The sequence below is a fragment of the Pseudorca crassidens genome, chromosome 2 (genome assembly GCF_039906515.1).
Source record: "Pseudorca crassidens isolate mPseCra1 chromosome 2, mPseCra1.hap1, whole genome shotgun sequence".
NCBI lineage: Eukaryota > Metazoa > Chordata > Mammalia > Artiodactyla > Delphinidae > Pseudorca > Pseudorca crassidens.
In genome coordinates, this window is record NC_090297.1 from 92,001,379 (window position 1) to 92,023,871 (window position 22,493).

Genomic DNA, 22,493 nt, shown 5'->3' on the forward strand with positions numbered 1-22,493 from the left:
GATAAGATTTCAATTTTCTTAAATTTACTGAGGCTTGATTTGTGACCCGAGATGTGATCTATTCTGGAGAATGTTCCATGTGCACTTGAGAAGAAAGTGTAATCTGCTGTTTTTGGATGGAATGTCCTATAAATATCAATTAAATCTATCTGGTCTATTGTGTCATTTAAACTGGTGTTTCCTTATTAATTTCCTGTTTGGATGATCTCTCCATTGGTGTAAGTGAGGTGTTAAAGTCCCCCACTCTTATTGTGTTACTGTTGATTTCCTCTTTTATGGCTGTTAGCAGTTGCCTTATGTATTGAGGTGCTCCTATGTTGGGTACATATATATTTATAGTTGTTATATCTTCTTCTTGGGTTGATCCCTTGATCATTATGTAGTGTCCTTCCTTGTCTCTTGTAACATTCTTTATTTTAAAGTCTATTTTATCTGATATGAGTATAGCTACTCTAGCTTTTTTTTGATTTCCATTTGCATGGAATATCTTTTTCCATCCCCTCACTTTCAGTCTGTATGTGTCCCTAGGTCTGAAGTGGGTCTCGTGTAGACAGCATATATATGGGTCTTGTTTTTGTATCCATTCAGTAAGCCTGTGTCTTTTGGTTGGAGCATTTAACCCATTAACATTTAAGGTAATTATTATTATTTTTATTTGCAGTATGCGGGCCTCTCAGTGTTGTGGCCTCTCCTGTTGCAGAGCACAGGCTCTAGATGCGCAGGCTCAAAGGCCATGGCTCACGGGCCTAGCCACTCCGTGGCATGTGGGATCTTCCCGGACCGGGGCACGAACCCATGTCCCATGCATCAGCAGGTGGACTCTCAACCAGTGCGCCACCAGGGAAGCCCTAAGGTAATTATTGATGTGTATGTTCCTATTACCATTTTCTTAATTGTTTTGGGTTTGTTTTTGTGGGTCCTTTTCTTCTCTTGTGTTTCCCACTTTGAGAAATTCCTTTAGCATTTCTTGTAGAGCTGGTTTGGTGCTGCGTAATTCTCTTAGCTTTGCTTTTCTGTAAAGCTTTTGACTTCTCCATCGTTTCTGAATGAGATCCTTGCTGGGTAGAGTAATCTTGGTTGTACTTTCTTCCCTTTCATCACTTTAATTATATCATGCCACTCACTTCTGGCTTATAGAGTTTCTGCTGAGAAATCAGCTGTTAACCTTATGGGAGTTCCCTTGTATGTTATTTGTCATTTTTCCCTTGCTGCTTTCAGTAATTTTTCTTTGTCTTTAGTTTTTGCCAGTTTGATTACTATGTGTCTCGGCATGTTTCTCCTTGGCTTTATCCTGCCTGGGACTCTCTGCACTTCCTGGACTTGGGTGGCTATTTCCTTTCCCTGTTAGGAAAGTTTTCAACTATAATCTCTTCAAATCTTTTCTCGGGTCCTTTCTATCTTTCTTTTCCTTCTGGGACCCCTCTAATGCGAATATTGTTGTGTTTTATGTTGTCCCAGAGATCTCTTAGGCTGTCTTCATTTCTTTTCATTCTTTTTTGTTTATTCTGTTCTGTAGCAGTGAATTCTACCATTCTGTCTTCCAGGTCACTTATCCGTTCTTCTGCCTCAGTTATTCTGCTATTGATTCCTTCTAGTGTATTTTTCATTTCAGTTATTGTGTTGTTCATCTCTGTTTGTTTGTTCTTGAATTCTTCTAGGTCTTTGTTAAACATTTCTTGCATCTTCTCCATCTTTGCCTCCATTCTTTTTCTGAGGTCTGGGATCCTTTTCACCATCATTATTCTGAATTCTTTTTCTGGAAGATTGCCTATCTCCACTTCATTTAGTCATTTGTCTGGGGCTTTATCTTCTTCCTTCATCTGGTACATAGCCCTCTGACTTTTCATCTTTTCTATCTTTCTGTGAATGTGGTTTTTGTTCCACAGGCTGCAGGATGGTAGTTCTTCTTGCTTCTGCTGTCTGCCTTCTGGTAGATGAGGCTATATAGGAGGCTTGTGCAAGTTTCCTGATGGAAGTGGCTGGTGGTGGGTAGAGCTGGCTGTTGCTCAGGTGGGCAGAGCTCAGTAAAACTTTAATCCGCTTGAGTGCTGATGGGTGTGGCTGGGTTCCCTCCCTGTCGGTTGTTTGGCCTGAGGCAACCGAACACTGGAGCCCACCCAGGCTCTTTGATGGTGTTAATGGCGGACTCTGGGAGGGCTCACATCAAGGAGTATTTCCCAAAACTTCTGCTGCCAGTTTCCTTTTCCTCATGGTGAGACACAGCCACCCCTGCCTCTGCAGGAGACCCTCCAACACTAGCAGGTAGGTCTGGTTCAGTCTCCTATGGGGTCACTGCTCCTTCCCCTGTGTCCCGATGAGCACACTACTTTGTGTGTGCCCTCCAAGAATGGAGTCTCTGTTTCCCCCAGTTTTGTCAAAATTCTGCAATCAAATTCCACTAGACTTCAAAGTCTGATTCTCTAGGAATTCCTCCTCCCATTGCTGGATCCCCAGAATGGGAAGCCTTATGTGGGGCTTAGAACCTTCCCTCCAATGGGTGGACTTCTGTGGTATAAGTGTTCTCCAGTTTGTGAGTCGCCCACCCAGTGGTTATGGGATTTGATTTTATTGTGATTGTGCCCCTCCTACCGTCTCATTGTGGCTTCTCCTTTGTCTTTGGATGTGGGATATCTTTTCTGGTGAGTTCCAGTGTCTTCCTGTTGATTATTGTTCAGCAGTTAGTTGTGATTCTGGTGTTCTTGAAAGAGAGAGTGAGAGCATGTCCTTCTACTCCATCGTCTTGAACCAATCCAAAAAACTTCCCTGCTTTCTTTTGGAACTTTTTCTTCCTAGTTTCCCTTTAATGTGTTTGTGCGTGCGTGCGTGTGTGTGTGTGTGTGTGTGTGTGACTATTGCTGTCAGTTTGCCTTAGTATATGTTTTCCCAGCAATGCATTTATTTTGCCTTCAGTTTTAAAAGAATATTTCAACTGGATATAGAACTCTTGATTGATATTTAAAATTTTATTTCAGTGCTTTAAAGATGTCTTATTTTTTTCTGGCTTATTTTATTTTTACCAACAATTCATTGTCATCTTTTTGCTCCTTAGCATGTGTTCCCCACCCAACCCCTCTACCATGGATTCTTATAAGATAGTTTTTCCTTTGCTTTTTAAAAATTTATTAGGGTATGCTTAGGTGTGAGAAATTTTGTAATTATAATTTCTAGAGTAAATACCCAAAAGTATGTAAAAGAATATATTCCTAGTAAGTTGAAAAAATATATACAAATAGTAAATTATTCAATCACTTTAAAGGAAGGAAGATTAAAAAGGAGAGAGAGTGATATTGAAAAAGGTAAAACTTATGAAATAGAAATAATGATATGGGACTTGTCAACCCACATACGTCAGTAATTATATTTAATATATATATATAATTTAAAAACGTAACTAAAAACTAAGATTGTTAGAAAAAAGACATGTATACAAAACCCAATATATGCTGTTCTCAAGAAACTTAACTATAAAGTAAGGTAACAGAAAGTCTGAATGTAGAAATATAGAAAAAGATAAATCATGTAAGTGGTAACCAAAAGAAAGCTGTTGTTGTTATAGTAGTCAAAATAGATTATTAGATTTAGTGGCAGGCATTGTTAGACAAAAACTGGAACGTTTCTTAATGATACAGTGGTGGTCCAGTGCAACAGGAATATTTAAATTGAAATCTGTAAACATACAAGAATAAAGTCCTGACGGTGGCGGAGTAGAAGGACGTGCACTCACTCCCTCTTGCAAGAGCACTGGAATCACAACTAACTGCTGAACGATAATCAACAGGAAGACACTGGAACTCACCAAAAAAGATACCCTACATCCAGAGACAAAGGAGAAGCCCCAATGAGATGGTAGGAGGGGTGCAATCACAATAAAATCAAATCCCATAACCGCTGGGTGGGTGACTCACAAACTGGGGAACACTTATACCACAGAAGTCCACCCACTGGAGAGAAGGTTCTGAGCCCCACATCAGGCTTCCCAACCCTGGAGTCCGGCAATGGGAGGAAGAATTCCTAGAGAATCAGACTTTGAAGGCTAGCGGGATTTGATTGCAGGACTTTGACAGAACTGGGGAGAAACAGAGACTCCACTCTTGGAGGATACACATAAAGTAGTGTGCACATCAGGACCCAGGGGAAGGAGCAGTGACCTCAGGGGAGACTGAACCAGACCTACCTGCTAGTGTTGGAGGGTCTCCTGCAGAGGCAGAGCGTGGCTGTGGCTCACTGAGGTGACAAGGACACTGGCAGCAGGAGTTCTGGGAAGTACTCCTTGGCGTAAGCCCTCCCAGCCTCTGCCATTAGCCCCAACAAAGAGCCGGGTAGGCTTCAGTGCTGGGTCACCTCAGGCCAAGCAACCAACCCTTCCCAGGGAGGGAACTCAGCCTCACCCATCAGCAGAGAAGCTGATGTCTACCAATCATTTAAATTCTCTCATTTACTATGTTTTATATTTTGACTGTAATTTCCTTATGTGTTCCCTTTTTCCCTTTCATATTATCAGCTGGACTTTCTATATTCTTATTGATATAAAGAACACTTCTCTCCCTATTTTTTATAAACATTTCTGAGCGAGATTTTTTAGTTTATTTTATTTTTTCTGGCTGCACCGTACAACATCTTACTTCCCCTACCAAGGATCGAACCCATGCCCCCTGCATTTGGAGTGTGGAGTCTTAACCACTGGACCACCAGGGAAATCCCTTCTCCCTATTTTTAATCAATCTGAAATATATTACAATTTCTTATTCAAATTTATCATCCCATAATTATTCTTGACGCTCACTACCTTTGTGTTCTTTTGGGCATTGGTTGCTGTACATTTGTATTATATTTTATATAGTTTTTTTGACGTTTGTTCCCTTGCATTATGTAAGATTAACAGATATCTTTTCTTCGATTAAGATATTCATTTATTTATTTGATAATTAACTGTTTGGTTTTTGTTTTGTTTTGTAGAGGAGATGATATATTAGCTGATCTCTGAATCCCTTCCCTGGAGTAGAAAGTGTGTTAAATTTTCCATTTCATTTAAAGCTTGGTCAGATCTGAATCCAAACAGTCCCATTTGAAATTTCTCAACTGTCAGAAAATTCTTCTTCTTTCCTGGAGTCTAAAAGTATGCTAGAGTTTACCTCATGTCATATATAATGTTTTGAGAAAGAAGCTTTTAACAGAAGCAGATTTATCATGGAGCTGTTGAAATTTATGTTTATGTTGAAATTTATGTCCAGGGCCCCTGGAACCTACATGAACCACATCCAAAGCCCTCAAATGTGCTTTAAGATTATACTCACATGAACATTTATATTTTAATAAAATTTTCAAAAGTAAGATATTTTAGCTGCAGTTGGTTAATGCGGCTTGATTTTTCTTCTCTGATTTCCTTTGCATCACACATCCCCTCCTATTGGGTCATATAGAAGGGACTGCAGAAATTTGGGGGTTTTACTAAAAGCTTATTACATTGGAGATACAGTTAGTTTGGTTATAGTAAAATTAATTTTGTGGTTCTCTGTCAGGTCTGTGTATAGTTAAATTATTACTAGCCATCCTTGTGTAAGAAAAATCTTCTAGAAATAATCTTATTGTCTACTGTGCTAAGCCCTCCAGAATAGTGACTATGGACAGTAACAAAGAATGATTGATGATTATCACCAAACCAAAGTAATTTTAAACTTAATATTCATCTTTCTCTTTCTCTTCCTTTTTCTCTTTCTCCCCCACTCCCCCCACCTCTCTTTGTGACCTGGCTGTGTGGCCCTGGGTGTGTCATATAATTTCCAGATTCTGTGAGTAACAAACTTTTTTTATCAGCTTCCTGATGGTGTTTTCCAATCACAATAAGAAGCACAAGGGCGAGTCCAGCCACTCCATTGGTTATTGTTAGGCTGAGACCTGCACATAACACCAAGGAATGCCAAAGTTGTCTGGCAACCATCAGAGCCTAGGAGAGAGGCATGAAACAGATTTTCCTTTGAGACCAGAGAAGGAACCAACCCTGCCAACACCTTGATTTCAGATTTCTAGCCTCCAGAACTGACAGAATAAATTTCTGTTGTTTTAACCCTCCACATTTATGGTACTTTGTCACAGTAGCTCTTGAGAATTTATGTACTAACTCAGACTCCCTTCAGCATTCACAGATCTGTAGACTTGTTTTCAGTCATCCCCAGGGTGGGTAGTCCCCACCATCTTCTGCTGGGGAGGCAATATTTCCCTCCTACGTGGGCCCTGTCAGCTAGCCTCTCTTTCTCTGCCACAGAAGAGTGGGGTAGGAGTGATTTTAGTATTGGCACCTAGGCTTTGCTACATAGTCTCTTTCCAGAATAACCATGAAGTGATTCAGAGTGAGAACTCTTTGCTCATGTTGTCCTCGGCCTAGAGATGGAAAATGGGTAATACACATATATGCGATCGCCTCATTCTCTCACTTTTCTCTGCTTCTGCCATCTACAATTTTGGTAAATTCATTTTAAAATCTCAAATATGAATATGTTTTTATTTAATAGACTCTGTTCTTAAAGAAAACATGGGGGAAAGTTTAAAAATGAAGAAGAAAACAACTAATTGTTGCTCAGAATTAGCTTGTTTTTTAACTGATTAGAATAATTCATCAATACCAAAATAAAAAGGAATTTTTCTATTGTCAAAATCACCCAAACTAATTAAACAGTGACTTGGTAAACTTTTTTGATAACCAACATAAAAAATTATTTTAACCATTCATCTATTAATAATATTTTGCATTCACTCTTTGAACATTTTTATACTGAATTATTTATTATTGCAAATTCTTTTGTGATAATAGTTTGTCTGATTAAATTTAAATTATAACCTGGCTTATTAGAGTGTCACAGAAAGCATCTTTAATGCTGAATCACAGCGAATCTAATTTACCTTTGGAGTAAAGTTTTAAACATTCTCAAAAATGGTATTTAGCACAATTAATTTCATTCCATGGTATCAAAGAAAAATAACAATTATAATAATTTAGCAGAGTTTTAACCCTTACTATACATTTCATTTCACGTACTTTACTGCAAATGGATACTTCAGTTATAAAGCTGACTACAACTCTAGAAATACACCAGTAGTATCTGTTATGTTCATAACTGCATGTATGGATAAATTTTTTAATTGAAATATAATTAGCATGTAATATTAGGTTCAGGTGTACAACATAATGATTTGATATTTGTATATATTGCAAAATGATCACCACAATAAGTCTGGTTACCATCCATCACCACACAGAGTATTTTCTTAAAATGAGATTATTTTCATTGTTGTTTTGCTGCCAGAAAGAAACATTCTGCAATTCAACAGTCCATCTCTCATCACAGATAAATATTTTTAATACATTTTGAACAACTTTATTATGAATATGTCTGTAAGGTATAGTTATTTTTTTCTATTTCTAATTTGAAATATTTTGTTATCTTATTAAAGGATTAAAATACAAATTTCAAAGCTATGTGAATATTAACAATAATTGGGCTGAAAAATCTGTGTGCTTTTGAATACTTACTCAGCTTTCTTAAACAAATAATAATCCTGAACATCCTGACTTACAATCAAAATGGAATATGACATATAAAACAAAGACTGTTGCCCACTGTCTAGTTTCTACAAGGATCCAGTGTTTAGCCCCTGCACTGACTTACAGTACACCTTGAAAGTAATTCAGGACAAAGAACAGGATGAGGCACTCTGTGCTTTGGCAAAACAGGCCCTTAGATATATTTCAGGGAAAGATTTTATGAACCCAGATTCTTACAGCTTCCCACACTTAGAAGAGCACTAAAATCATTAACTGAGAAATTTGTTCCTCGTGACTAGCAGTAACCTTATACCTAGATGTAGCATTGACTGCACATACTCCTTAGCCAAAATCATATATATACTGGCCTCTCCCCCTACCTCTTTGGAGCAATTCATCAGAGCTCTCTGGGAGGCTGTCTCCTGGGCTATAGACCTCAGTAAGACCCTGGATAAAACTCAACTCACAGCTCGTATATTGTACATTTTTCTTTCAGTTGACAGAATTAGTGTGACTGAATAAACAACTTTTCCACAGAGAGAGTATCTACTGAAGACAATGGAAAGTGCTTCTGGATTATAGAAATCTAATTTTTCACTCAAGAATATCTTTTAAGCTGATGTTTTCTTTTCTTTTTAGGTCAATCCAGCCCTGTTTATCTCAGGCGGACTTCATAGCAATTAATTCATCTTCACAGAGCCTCTTATACACTGAAAATATGTGTAAGTGCAATGGATTGGGGATTGCAATTAGAACCAAAAATGACTTTTACTTTAGTTTTCTTCCATGCAGGGAGTCTAACCACCTTTGTTTTTTAAAAACCAACTTGGTAAAGCAGAATTAAGATCAACGTATTGAACAATATTACTGATCGATCTCACTTGGAAACAAAAATGAGAATCAAGTGTTTTAAATGAGGTTATTCCTTTCAACAATTCACTTGAACGTATATAGGAAACACTTTAATACTCAACACAAAATGACCTTTGGAGAAAGCACTCAACATGCTGAGTAAGTGCCCCTTTTGTTAATGGGAATCGAGTAGCTAAATAATGCAATTGACCTGAAAAAAATGACTCAGCTTTCCAGAAATTTGTGTCTCATAGAAAAGCATCTAATTTTATTTGAGAATCTAATATTAAGAACTTTTCCATTTATAAAATTTCAGATTATATTTAAGAACGGACACTTCACAGTATCAGGCACATTAAAGTCTAGGACATGTGGTATTATAATTTTATGTACAATTTACATAATCAATTAATAGACATCTGAAAAATGGATGTTTTTGTAATTTTTAAAGCTTAATTTGATTGCTTCATTCAAGCTGAAAAATTATTTTGAAGATAGCCCTTCAAAATGCCTGTGCAGATCACGTACAGGCCATGTCCTGGCTAATTTGTTTTCATTATTAACCACAGGCCTTTCCAATTATATCCATTCGTTTTTCAGTGTAGACCTGTAGTTAGGAAGATGATACAAGAAAGCTGAATAGTTTGTTTTAGAAAATGTAAAAAAAATACCTAGACATATTAAGTGAGAATATATACCAAATAAAAGCAATGGCAACTTAGATTAGTAAAGGAACTGAAGTTATCACTAATCCTATTACCTTATTTTAAATGAAAATAAACTGTGATTCAATGAAGTTACTTGAGTGGGATCAATATCACGTCACATGTTAATTAATGTCATGCTGTATGTCTCCTTTGCCAATTTTTCTATCAGGGCTCTTTTCCTCACACCAAAGATTTATTCCATGTAAATACATGCATAGAAGAATAAGTTTATGTTAGAAAGATAATAGCCAATTTAGGCACATATGCATTTTGAAGTTTCTATGAGCAGTTATCTAAGGGGAATCATCTTTGATATGGATGCATTATGTCTACTGGGGCTGAATATATTTAGAACTTAAAAAGAATTATTGATGTGTAGTGTTTGTAGTCAATAAATCACATGATTATAAACATCATGTTTGGGAGTGTGAGAGAGAAGTATGTCTTGCTCAGTATTGAGCAGGAAGAAAAGGTAAATAATAATTCATATCTCCAGATGTGAATTAAAACAATAAAGCAGAACTTTTCAAATACCAAAGAGGACTTGAGGTCAAATAAAATAATATGTGATTTATAGAGCTTGGATCCCAGTAACCAACTGAGTACCTAGGGATGTCTACATTACCATATGGCTTTAGTTTTGTGTAATATTAAGTAATGGATATGTATGACTGATTCACTTTGTTATAAAGCAGAAACTAACACACCATTGTAAAGCAATTATACCCCAATAAAGATGTTAAAAAAATATATATATTAAGTAATGGAAAATTCAATAAAGTTATAAAATATGACTGAAATCATAGTTTGACATTAGCTAAAAAAGCATTTGCATTGCCTGATGTCATGTGCTTTTTTATTGTCTTTTTAATTACTGTACTGATTTATTCTATACCATTCAGAGATTCCTTTGATACTAATATCATGCTTTTACAAAATAGTTCACTAGGATTGGGACATGGCAAAGAACCAAGAGAAATTTCTTACTAGCCAATTAAATCATGATATGTAGCAACTTGTTTTCAGGTAAAGAAGTTATTTCAAAATTATATGTTGGAAAGCTATTTAAATTAAAACATCCCCATGGTTTTTATGTCTTGAAAAGTTCGTGTAATACAGCTATCATAGACTGTATATAATTTTCCAAAAAATAAGAAATAAATGAATAATTACCTAAATACCACCTTCCAGGAATATTTAAATACACAATATATCCAAAATTTCTTGTTTATTTATTGTTGATCTTTATTCAATCTAGAAATATTCAGTCTACTCATTATCCTGTTATGATTAAATTCACATTACAGATCATCCTACTTCCACTAAACACCTCTGTAAACTGTAATTTACTCACTCAAACTCAGCACAGATACAGATTTTAAATGGTTGTATTATGTATCATAGTTTACTTTTAACAACCCAAGAATATAACCAATGTGAGCTGTCATATTTCATTTGGAAGGAAACTTCTGGTTTTGCTTTTATATATAAATTGATATTGCTAAAGAAGTAACCTTCTCTTTCTACATTGAATAATTTTGTACATATTTATTGTTAAGGGCTTTTTTTAAACTATTTGTCACACTAGATCATTGCATATTTATGTACTGTAGCACAAACAGATCAGGCATCTAGCTGGGAACACCTTAGCACATTGGCACATTTCTGCTGTTTGTCTCAGAAATATGTATGATTTGGTTTTCCCTCCATGTTAGCAGCACCCAAATATGAAGAAATCAAATCAGTATTGATTTACAACGCAGATAATTACAGATGAATGTGTGAGAAGGCTTTCTAATAGAATTCTGTCAATCAACTCAAGGCCCAACTTTCTCATTATGTGTTTGCAGAAACTATATGATGGAATTTGTCTGGTGACATTTCAGGAATAGTGACTTTGATTTCAAAGGAAATGTTTCAGGTTCATTTCATTACCTTAGAAAAGTAAAAGCAAATTTGCCTTATAAAAAGCAATTACTTCTTAGCTGACCAGTGCACAATAGCAATATAAGAGAGACTTCTCATCCCACTATTCAAATCCTGAACCAGCAAACTAATGTTTGATTTTGCTTTAAGCCAATTTTACCGTGTTTGAATTGCAAAAGCATTTAATCTTCATAAAGTAGGTTATTATAATGGAGATCATATTGTATTTGTATGGAATGCCAGCTAAGGGAGAATAGTGTTTTGTTTTTATTTTTTCAGTATTTATGGTATTTTAAAAACAATGTTTGGTAGAAAACATTTATGAGGAGCATTTTAAGAAATAAAGAGAACATATTCTAAATTGAGACATTGCACTATACTTTGCCTCTGCAGTTGTACTCCTCATTTCAAATCATAATTTTATGAATTTTTAGTGATAAGTATGAAAAGTATTTCTATTCTATGACTGTTATAAATAATATATTAGAAAAATCTGACTGAATCTTAGTCATGTTGTCTTCATGTATCTCCAGTATTTTAAATTTATTCTTTATAATAAAATATATTTCATACTTTTATAAAAGTATTTTTTTTTATTTTTAGTATATTTCACAATTTTAAAAAATGCAGATAGAGATCAGGGGCCATTTGCTAGTATAGATTCGTTATCCTTCAGTATTGAGTCTAATAAGGGGTGAGATGAAAATGACCAATCATAAAAATTGCCCTATGAATACTGTAGAGTGGTAAACCTAAACTTTGAAATTAACAAAGAGAAAAATGTAAGGCTTAGATTAAACAAGATATTGTATGTTTTCAGTTCTGGCTAATAGTGTCACCTAAATTTACTTTCCAAAATAAACATACAGTGTGAAAAATATGAAAGAAAGAAAAAATACCAACAAATAAAAAATACTGAAATAGAAAGTTGATCTCTAAATTCAAATGAGTTTTAAGTATATCGCATTGGAACTAGTAATGAACATGATATAGAGACAGATTTTAGGATTTAAACAAATAAAAATGTATATGTATTCATATATTTTGTGTCAAAATTTTAAGGACAAGTGAGAAAAATACCTCATTATTTTTTTTTCTAAAGTGTGTTAGCATTTTTTAATGCTATTTGAATAAAAATTAGTGATTTTTACTTTCTGGTTATAAGAGGTGATTTATATAACACTATGTGTTAATAAATAATTTGAATTTTCAATTCAATACTGTTGTGCTTAGAGCCAACTGATGTAACTCATTTTTTATCAATAAGACTGCAAATAAATTTTATGCATCAAATAAGTAATGATGAATCTTGTAGAGCTATTAGCATCTATCATTGCATGATCGACACTAGTAGGTAAATTTGAGCTTTTATCTGTATACAAAATAAAAAGAAAGCATTACTAAAAACGGTACATGAATTTCACCATATAAATATTAAAGAACAAAAGGAAAAAATAAAAACCTATGATAAAATATGTATTTGTAGGAGCAAAAAGGATGTAAATCACCTAAATGGAGTACAGTAAGTCCAGTGGGATACAGGAGCTTGAAAATAAAGTAGTGAAGGGTGAGTGCAAAAATACGAGAATAGTGCTTGTACAAATAGATTTCATCATCAATTGGGATAAATGGAACAGGCATATGCAACATGCTTAATTAAAAAAACATTGCTAGTGGGTAGAAGAGATTTTACAATTGGAATTATAAATTAAAAGTAACATTTATCATTGTACACATATTTAATATAGTCACAAAATTTGAGCTTTTTCTTTTAAGAAACAGACTTTTTTGTGAACTTGAGAAAAACAAAATATTTGAGACTACTTGACAACATTTGGTAAAGTGAAATAGTTATTTTTAGGTATTTTAAAAATAGGAATCAAATACTATTTTAAAATTAAGTCTAGAGGAGAAAAAATAATCCTCTCTACCCTTTTCAGGGGAGCACAATTTGTTTGCCCTCCAAAATGTCTCTTTGGCATGTGTATTATTGTAAGCAGATAAGGTAGGGGGTCCACTGAGGAAGAAAACCAGGCATGGGTTTCTTGACATAAGAGAAGACATATTTGTGCTAAGCCATTTTGTGATCTAAGCCTGGTAACAATGCTTGCTCTTGAATAGGTCTCAGTAATTAATGATCTTAAGGCAACAAAAGAATGCAGAAACAAACAACTGTTATCAGGCAAGAAGACTAACAATAGCAAAGATAATATTATCAGTTGTAAGTACTCCCAGTTCTCTTTCAATGATAAAGATCAGCCTGAAGCACCCAACTACCAGATCACTGGAATCTAAGTGATAATATATTGTCCTTTTCTGACCCTCATGACTTCAGTCAACTAAAGTTTGGACTCTGTGGACCACCCAAGTCCCTTCATGAATATGCATGCACCCTTAGCTTAAAATGTCCCTAATTTGCTGTTCAGGGAGACACTGCTTTGGGAAAGATCCCCGGTGTTCTCCTTACTTGCTGCAAGTAATAAATCCTTCCCTCTCCCAGTCTTTAGCTTGGTTGTGTCTTTTGGCTCAGCACCCATCAAGAGGCGAACACAGTTTTCAAGTAACATTATTTCAAGCTTAAAAAATAAAGGCCAAAAAGGACAAAACTTTCACCTTCCCCCTTAGCTGCCTAAAGTATTTAGATAGAGGCTTGGTATAAGAATAGAGTTACCACCACAGAGAACTAGAGTATGAACTACAAATTCCAGTAGTGATGTCTTTAATCATAAGCATTTTCATTATTATTTAAGAAATGTTTAATATCTCATTCTTTCCTTATGGCTTAATTGTAAGTCAGTAATATTCCTCAGATTTAACTCCATAAAACTCAAACTCTGAACCCTACATTACTCAATATGCCCCAACATAGTGCACACTCTAACCCCTCCCAGACCTTTGCTAGTTTCCCCTTGCTTTACATACTTTGGAATTATATATCAAATATCACTTTTTTTTCTAAAACTATGCTTGTTTCTATTAGGTGGGATTAATGGCTCCACATTTCTCTTCTTTCAGCCCTGTCTCTAAGCATATTTTGCACAAAATACCACATCTTACTCTCCCAGGAGTCTGTTGTTGAAGGAAAATAAAAATGGAGTCAGTATTGCTAAGAGACCTCTCTAAAATGGAGCTGGGAGGCCACTGGGGAGGTGTGACTTATGCATGGGTCAGCTAGGTTGAATCTGATCTTTTGATCACTTACTGTCCTAATAAAGGCATCTATAACATCTGCCAGAAACTCAAGGTACTTACCCTAAGATAACTAGTAACAGCCATCCCTGAGGACAAATATTTCCTTTCTTGTATCAGAGTACAACCTCATGGCTTTTGCCATTATAATCCCCTTACTCTTTCTCTTCCTTGGAATATTCTTTAGGTTTTATCCAAATTTGTGTCTCCCAAATTACAATTCTTAAGACCATAAATATTTTTTTTTTCTTATTTGCAGGCTTATTCATTTCTGTTTGTTTGTTTGCTTGCTTATTTTTTGGTTGACACTGTGAATTTCCAAAGGGACAAGAGTGTTCCTAGCCAGTGTTATATCCTCAGCACCTAATATGGTGCCTGATATGTATTACCATGTTATGACTAATAGAGTAACTATAGGTGATAACTGCTAACACAAAATAGCAACTACTGGTTAACAGTTATAGGTAATTTGTTATTTGTCCACTAAGTTCTTTACATTGATTGTTCATTTAACTATTTCAACAACTCTGTAAAGTTGATGCTATTATTATCTTCACTAAGCTGTTGAAGAAATTAAGGCAAATAGAAGTAGAGCAACTTATGTATGGGTCAGGAAGTGGGAAATTTCCTCCTCTACCCTTCTTGAATTCTTCTGGCTGTGCTAATAATAAAATTGACACAAGACAGATTAACAGGAGAAAAAGAAACACATTTTCATTTGTGGGCACAGAGGTCTCATAGAAATATAACCTAAAAAGTGGACAAATTAGGTAAATTTTATACTTTTTAGACAAAGAAACAATACATTTGTGAGGACTTGATAGGACAAAGAAACTTGGGCATTGAGTGCTTAATTAGTGAAGAATCAAAACAGAATTTGGGCTTAAAATAGGAAATTAAACAAGCAAAAATGATTTGTTTATACAGGCATCTCAGCCCTGAATCCCCTGTCTCTGATGAAAAGGGTGTCATTCTACCTCCAGATGCAGAAAACACACCTTTCATGAGAGATTTATTTCTTGCTTTCAGAGTGACAGGAAGGAAGGTCAAAGTATCCCTCTTGCACTGATCATTTCTTAAGTAACTTTAACTCAAAATAATCAACATGCCATTAAGGCATATTTTGGGGCCCCGACAGATTCACGTTTGGTGAATATGAATACAGCTCCAAAAGTAGCTAGACTGAATTTTGTCCTCTGTGTTTGGCCTTCCAGTTCTGTATAACTAAAGAGAACTGTATCTCTTAAGTTTGAAGGGGCTCACAAGTGAGGCTCCTCAAGATTTTTGTAAGCTCATTTGGGGGGAAAATGCCATTTTGAGAAAAAAAATATAGCCAATTTACTAAAAGTTTTCTTCCTAGGATTTTTAAACATTGTATCTGAGCATAATGTAGGCAGATTTGATCATAGCATGGTAATGACAGAACTGTTTTTTCCCGACCTATATGCCATTTCATCTGCTGACCTGGCTGCTCAATTGCTCTGCTTATAAAACAAACAGAAAACAAAAACACAGACGCTACTTTGCTCTGAGTACCTATATCAGCAGCAAGGACTCACACCTTCCTACCACAGCTGATCCAGAATTTTGCAGTTTGGACCCTCAGCCTATTTGACTATATATCTACCAGCTCCAAATCAGATAAATACTTCAAACTTCTTTCATAAGTTTAGCAAGATTATGAAACCAAGCAGGACCCTGTGGGGCTCCTGGGCACAAAGGCCTTTCTGTGTCCCCCATTTCTTGTTTGTAGGAAATAGGCTTCATTCAGCCTCCACGACCTTCCCTGCGTTGCAAAGTGCAGGTTCAAACAGTTGCTAATCAGGGAAGGGAGGGGATGCAGAGACAAGGGAGTAGTTAAGAAACAATAGTGCAGTCTTGGGGCAGGGTCCTGGTTCTACCTCAAGGGATATATATTAAACAATATCTTTGAACTCTTCTGCAGAACTAAAACCCCCACCAAATGGAAGATGTTAATGACATAATAAAGCATTCTTCATTCCAGAGAGAAGGTCACAGTTTGATAACCTCCAGAACCACAGAAGCCTGTCACGAGACCACCTGACTCCAGATATCTCTGGATTGAAGAAATGCAGCCCCTGCACACACCCTAACCCTTATTAGCAACACTGCCCCTTGACTGTAAGACTCCTCACAAGCCCCCCACCAAGTGGGGACACACAGTTTTAAGGGTGTTAGCCCGCTGTGGCCCCCTTTGCCTAGCAAAGCAATAAAGCTATTCTTTTCTACTTCACCCAAAACTCTGTCTCCAAGATTCAATTAGGTGCCAGAGCACAGAGGCTGGGTTTTGACAACAATTGATTCCTGGATTTTTATTCCATTGGTACCAAAATTCATAAATTTTCAGATGTCTTTGGAGACAAGTGCCTTTGTCCTTTATTTTTAGTATGACAGATGACACTTATAGAAAGAAATGAGTGTGACATCATTCCAGTGGACACTGCCTCACTTTTCTATCCACTTTGAGACTGGATCTCCTCCTAATGCTGAGTGGAGATGAGCTTGGAGACCACAGCAGATAGACTTTTCAGATCCTGTGAAGTAAAAAGAGGTTCTTAAGTTCAATGTTTTAGTGCAAAAGAGGGAAAATTCCACAAAGAAGTATTAACTTTTAACAATCACAAATATGAAAAGATGTGGAAATATGAAAAAGTCTCTTAGGACTTTGTTTTTTACTATTTGAAATGAAATAATTGGATATTGCAACAATTAACTGCATATAATAGGAAGCTTATCAAATATGACAGTTTTATGATTTCTAAAATGATATGTGTTTCAAATTTAAGATCTTCTATTCTAGAAATGCAGTGTGCTCCATCTAATTGCCAATCATTTAAAAATATCCCTTCAAAAAATATCTGCAAGATTTTTCAAATAGTCATTCAACCTAATTAACCAATAAGAACTTCTAAAAATTTACTGGACTTTCCACCAAAAAGAGAAGCACAACTAATGTAGTAGATAAAAATCAAGCTAAAAGTACTTTAAAATAAATGATGATTTGAATAACAATAATTTTAAGAGAAAATTTAGTACATAAGATGAATGACAAATTGAAGGAAACAAACCCATTAAAATTCAGCAGTATTTGCTTAAAGGCACCTAATACCAATTTCATGAGTTTTATAATTTTGATGATAACCACAGCCCAGTTCTGTCAGACCATACAATTTAATTCATTGTATGTCTTAAAGCCATATCATCTATTTTCTTGATTATCATCCTTTTTTTTTTTTTTTTTTTTGGTTGATACATCTCTGTTGTCAAGGAGAAAAAAAATTTCCTCTGCCTTTCTAAGTTCTTTTGCCTGGTCTAAGAATTAAATTGGAATGAGACAGATAAACAGGAGAAAATAAAACAAAAGTTTAATAAGATGTGTACATGGGAGAGACCCAGGAAAACTAAGTCATCAAAACAGCTGAAACCCTCATTTTAAATACCATCTTCAGCTAAAGACCAAAGAAGATATTGGGAGTAGTGGTTTAGGACTTCAAAGGAAATGAAGACAAGTCACATGGAGATGGAAAGAAAATGTTTAGTAAACAAATATTTGCTGAGCCATGCAGAGGCAATGGGACACAGAGTGGACTCTGATCTCTAGGCTCTGCCAAGTTCCCCCAGCCATCACACCTAGCTCATATTCTTTGCATATGTCTCTATTGATAGCTCTATTCCAAGAAAAATTACTTTATCTAAATTCTTTTAGGCAGCTGAGGAGGAGGTAACAAGAAACACTTCCTGAATCTTCTGTTTCTTAAAAATAATGAGCCTAGAGGACTTCCCTGGTGGCCCAGTAGCTAAGACTCCATGCTCCCAATGCAGGGGGCCCGGGTTCAATCGCTGGTCTGGGAACTAAATCTCACATGCCAAAACTAAGAGTTCACATGATGCAATTAAAAGATCCCACGAGCCGCAACTAAAGATCCTGTATGTGGCAACGAAGATCATGCATGCCGCAACTAAGACCCGGCGCAGCCTAAATAAATAATATTTTTTTAAAAAATCAGCCTAAATTAATCCTCATGCCAAAGAGATACATTTTAGGATGGCACATTTTGCTCCCCTACACTGTCAATTACAAAATGTAGCCTCTGAGAGTCACAGTAAGATTTTCTTTCAACTCTTCTGAAAATCAACTATTAGTTGATCCATTGCAAAATGACTTCTTTCTGCTGAACTTTGCTAAAGGTGGGATTAAAAGGCACACCATACCCTTTAAGAGGGGAATGACAAACAAAGAGCAGAGCAAATGCAAATATCCATGTCCAGGAGAATAGTAAATAACATTAATGTGGCAAACTGGCATCAAGAAGCAGCAAGAGAGATTTAGCCAAAGGGAGCTATCAGATCTGAGACAAGAAATCAGAAGGTAAGTGAGCAACAGTCATAAAGAAGTTATAACAATAAGCAAACATGTGAATACAAACATCTGTAGGCACCAAGAAGATATTATCTCCATAAAAATTATCAGAGCCTGCTTTTAAAAACATACATGTTTTTAAGGGAGCAAGATTTAATCTCAGAAAAGTTGATTTCACCTTTCAACTGGGAGCATTCATTTGGCCATAGATGGAAAATTTTGGGCCAGTGGATCAGCAGCAGCTGGTTATAAGATTCTTAAATAGATGTACATATGTTGTAACCATTTGTATTTAACAGATTCACATCATTATCCTGGAGGGACATATCATGTTAAATCTGCCCTTTGTGACAATTAGTCTTGCTGATTATGAGTTCTAAAAGGGATTGTAAAACTTATCCAGTCCAATGTTCTGAATGTATTATGGTGAAAAAATAGCCCAAGCCAATTTAAATAGCTATCCCAGGTTTAAAATTTAGTCAAGAACAGTAGGCTGGAACTCAATTCTCTTGACATTTTTTTTCATTACATCACATTGCTTTCTCCACCACATATGCAATTTTTCCTAGCCTAAAAATGAACTGCCTTCACTGCTATCCTGAAAAAGTGTATAATAAAACGAGCTTTGGTGAAAATTAATAATTTGGCTATTTCTCCAACTTTGAATGTTCCAAATATAATAGATACCTATAAGCTACTTCTTTCTTGGCAGCTCAAATAATAACTGCATAAAATATTATTTCTATACCCTGCTGATATTGTAGACTTTTGCTTCAATCTTCTGGCACCATTGTATAGCTTCAAAAGGAACTATGTCCTCTGCTGTGCTGTGAAATCAAAATAACAATTTTTTAAATCTCCATTAATTTTGCTATGGAGCTGCAGAAATTTAAACGTTTATTAACATATTTCAATTGTTAGTAAATTGCTTTTGCTTCTTTTGGAATAGAAAGTAATGAATATGCACTGAGGCTTTGGGGGGTCTTGCATTTACAGACCACAGAAGATCTTAATTTATGAAAGTCAACTCTGCTGTTTTAGGACATTCTAAAGTGGTCTGTAGAATCTAAAGCACAACCTGGGTATGTTTTTTCTGATGTATAAATTAAGGATAGAGTTTGAATTTTGTGTTACCAAACCAAACTTGGGTCTGACTCACAGCAAAGCCAATTTACTGACACTGGGTTGTAATGAAAGAAAGTACAGCATTCATTTGCAGGGCACCAAGCAAAGAGTAAGGGTGGCTTATGCTCAAAAGACCTGAATTCCCCAGTGGTTTTCAGGGAAGAGTTTTTAAAGTCAATATTTGGGGTAGGGCTGCAGGATGCATGATTTTCTTCTGATTGATTGGTGGTGAGGTAACAAGGTAGTGTTCCAGGAGTCTCAATCATCAACCTTCTGGTTCTGAACAGTCTAGGGTCTCAGCATGTAGTTACTGTCCTCCACTTAGGAGGCAAGGCGGAGAGGTTAGGACTAATGTTTCTTGACTGCTTTTCCTTTGTTTCTGCATTTCCTTACTTCCCTAATTAGTAATGGCTTGAATCTGCTCTTTGGAACTCAGGGAAAGTCTAGGAGGCTAAAACCTTTTTCTACAAACAAGAAACAGGACACGGAAAGGCTTTTGTACCCAGGAGGGCCCCATAGGGTCCTGCTCAGTTTCAATCCCCCTTTTCCTTGATACTCCTCAATCTTGATGGGAACAGGTGTGGGACAAGAAAGGGAATAAAGTTTTGGATAGAGAGGTTTATCATAAACTCAGTAGAGGAAGGTGTTTCAGGGAGATGCAGTTTCATAAGAAAACATTCAACATCAAGTTCAACCTGAACTTAGTTGACCTTACCTTTCTCCAAAATATGCTTTGTAAGCTGATAGGGAAAATCTATATTAGTATTAGAGGCAATTCCATAATGATTAAAAAATGTAGTGGAATTGTGGCTGGACCCTGGGAATGAATATCTATCCTAAGAATCATGTTAAGAGGAAATATACATGTGGACAATTGTAAGAGGGGAAAGTACTAAAGAAGGCTGGTCATGCTACAATTGATTTAAAGAATGATAGTGTAGGGGAGCAGAATTTGCTACCCCTAAATATTTCTCTTTGAAACATTAATTATTTTAAGCTAGTTATTTTCTAAGAAACAGCAGACATGGGAAAAACTCTGAAAACCAAGTGAGAGTTATCCTTTTGTAAGAAACATTTACATGTATAAGGGAAATGTCCATTTGTAAAAGTGTCTCCCTCTCTGTACTTGGAAGGGGAGGATGACCAAACCTCTAGAGATTTATCAGTGGAGAAAGCCATGACTTAAATCTGCATAACAACCTTACTCTTGTTTACTGTGTTTTTTCTCCTAACCTCTCCTGACTCTCCCCACCTTTAACATCCTCTTTTGGTTTCAGCTGAGGAAAATATTTAAGGTAAGGGTTTCAGTCATTTTGATGAGTTACTCAGTTCTCCTGGGTCTCTCCAGTGTACACATGTTATTAAACTTCTGTTTGATTTTCTCCTGTTAATGTGTCTCTTGTCAATTTAATTCTTAGACCAGTCAGAAGAACCTAGAAGGATAAAGGAAAATTTCTTCCTCCCTGACAATACCAGTTCAAGAAAAGCCTAACTGATGTGCTCATACAAGTTTGAACGTTTAGGAAGATAATAATATATATAAAATGGTGGTGATAGTATGAGGAAGGGAAGTGTCCCCAAGTAACCTGATTGGAACAACACACATGGAAAATCCTTTATGGTATAGCTGTGATGCTTTCTACCATTTAAAGTCTCTCTTTTCCTTTTCCTTTATTTATTTATTTATTTTAAACTTGGTAAAAACAAACAATATGACATTTGTTCTAGAATGTTAATTAGAGCAATTTTTTCCCTCCCTTCACTGGATCTAAAGAATATACATACAATTTCTTTTTCGTTTTTAAACCAATACACTATAAACCACATATTTAAATTGTACAAATTGATGAGGTTTGACATACAAATGCAATTGTGAAATCAGTATCACCATCAAGATAGTGGACCTTTCTATCCTTTCAAAGGTCCTTTGTGCCCCTTTGTAATGCATTTCTCTCTACATTTTGTCCACAGTCATGTTGATCTGTTTTGTTACTATAGACGTGTTTCTATTTTTTAGAAATTTATCTAGATGAAGTCATACAGTCTGCATTTTTTTTAATTTTGGCTACCTTTTTCTCAGTAAAATGTAGATTTAGAGATTCATCTATGCTGTTTTGTGCATTAATTATTTGTTATTTTTGGCTGCTGAAAAATATTCTGTGAATGTGTGTACCACAATATGTCCACACAGCTTTTGATGAACTTTAGAGATTTTTTTTTTCCAGTTTTTGGCTGTTACAAATAAAGCTGATGTGATCATTTGTATAGGAGCTTTGTATGAGCATTCAGTCATTTTCAAAAGCAACTTTTGTTTTCATGGATTCTTTCTGTTACTATTGAATATTTTGTATTTTATTGATTTCTGTCCTTCTCTTTATTATATCCTTTTCTCCTCCTTATTTTGGATGTGTTTTGCTCTTCTATTTCTGGTTTCTTAAGGCAGTGACTGAATTGATTTTAAATTTTTCTAATTGTCTAAAGTAGTTGTTTAATGCTATAACTGTCCCTTTAAGTACTTCTTTGGCTACATCTCATAATTTTGGTAGGCTAGGTTATGATTTTTCTTCTCTACCTTTAAACATTTACATGTAATATGGTTATTATATTTATGTTTAAATTTATTAATTTTCTATTATTTTTCTGTTTTTCCTACTTGTGCATGCATCCTATTTGAGAAATCTTACCATATCTCAGAGCCAAAAGATGTTAAATAATAACAGATTTTTATCTTACACAAATACATAATCAATATTCTTCTATATTTATATGTAAA

General features: G+C 35.5%; 1 long non-coding RNA gene across 1 annotated transcript in view; it reads left to right on the plus strand.

Annotated features, from left to right (window-relative positions):
* Positions 1-22,493, plus strand: part of LOC137211076 (uncharacterized) — a 162,778-nt gene that overhangs the window by 116,524 nt on the left and 23,761 nt on the right. The window contains exon 3 of the long non-coding RNA XR_010936875.1: positions 8,180-8,262. This is a non-coding gene — a long non-coding RNA (uncharacterized lncRNA). The remainder of the gene's footprint in view (positions 1-8,179; positions 8,263-22,493) is intronic.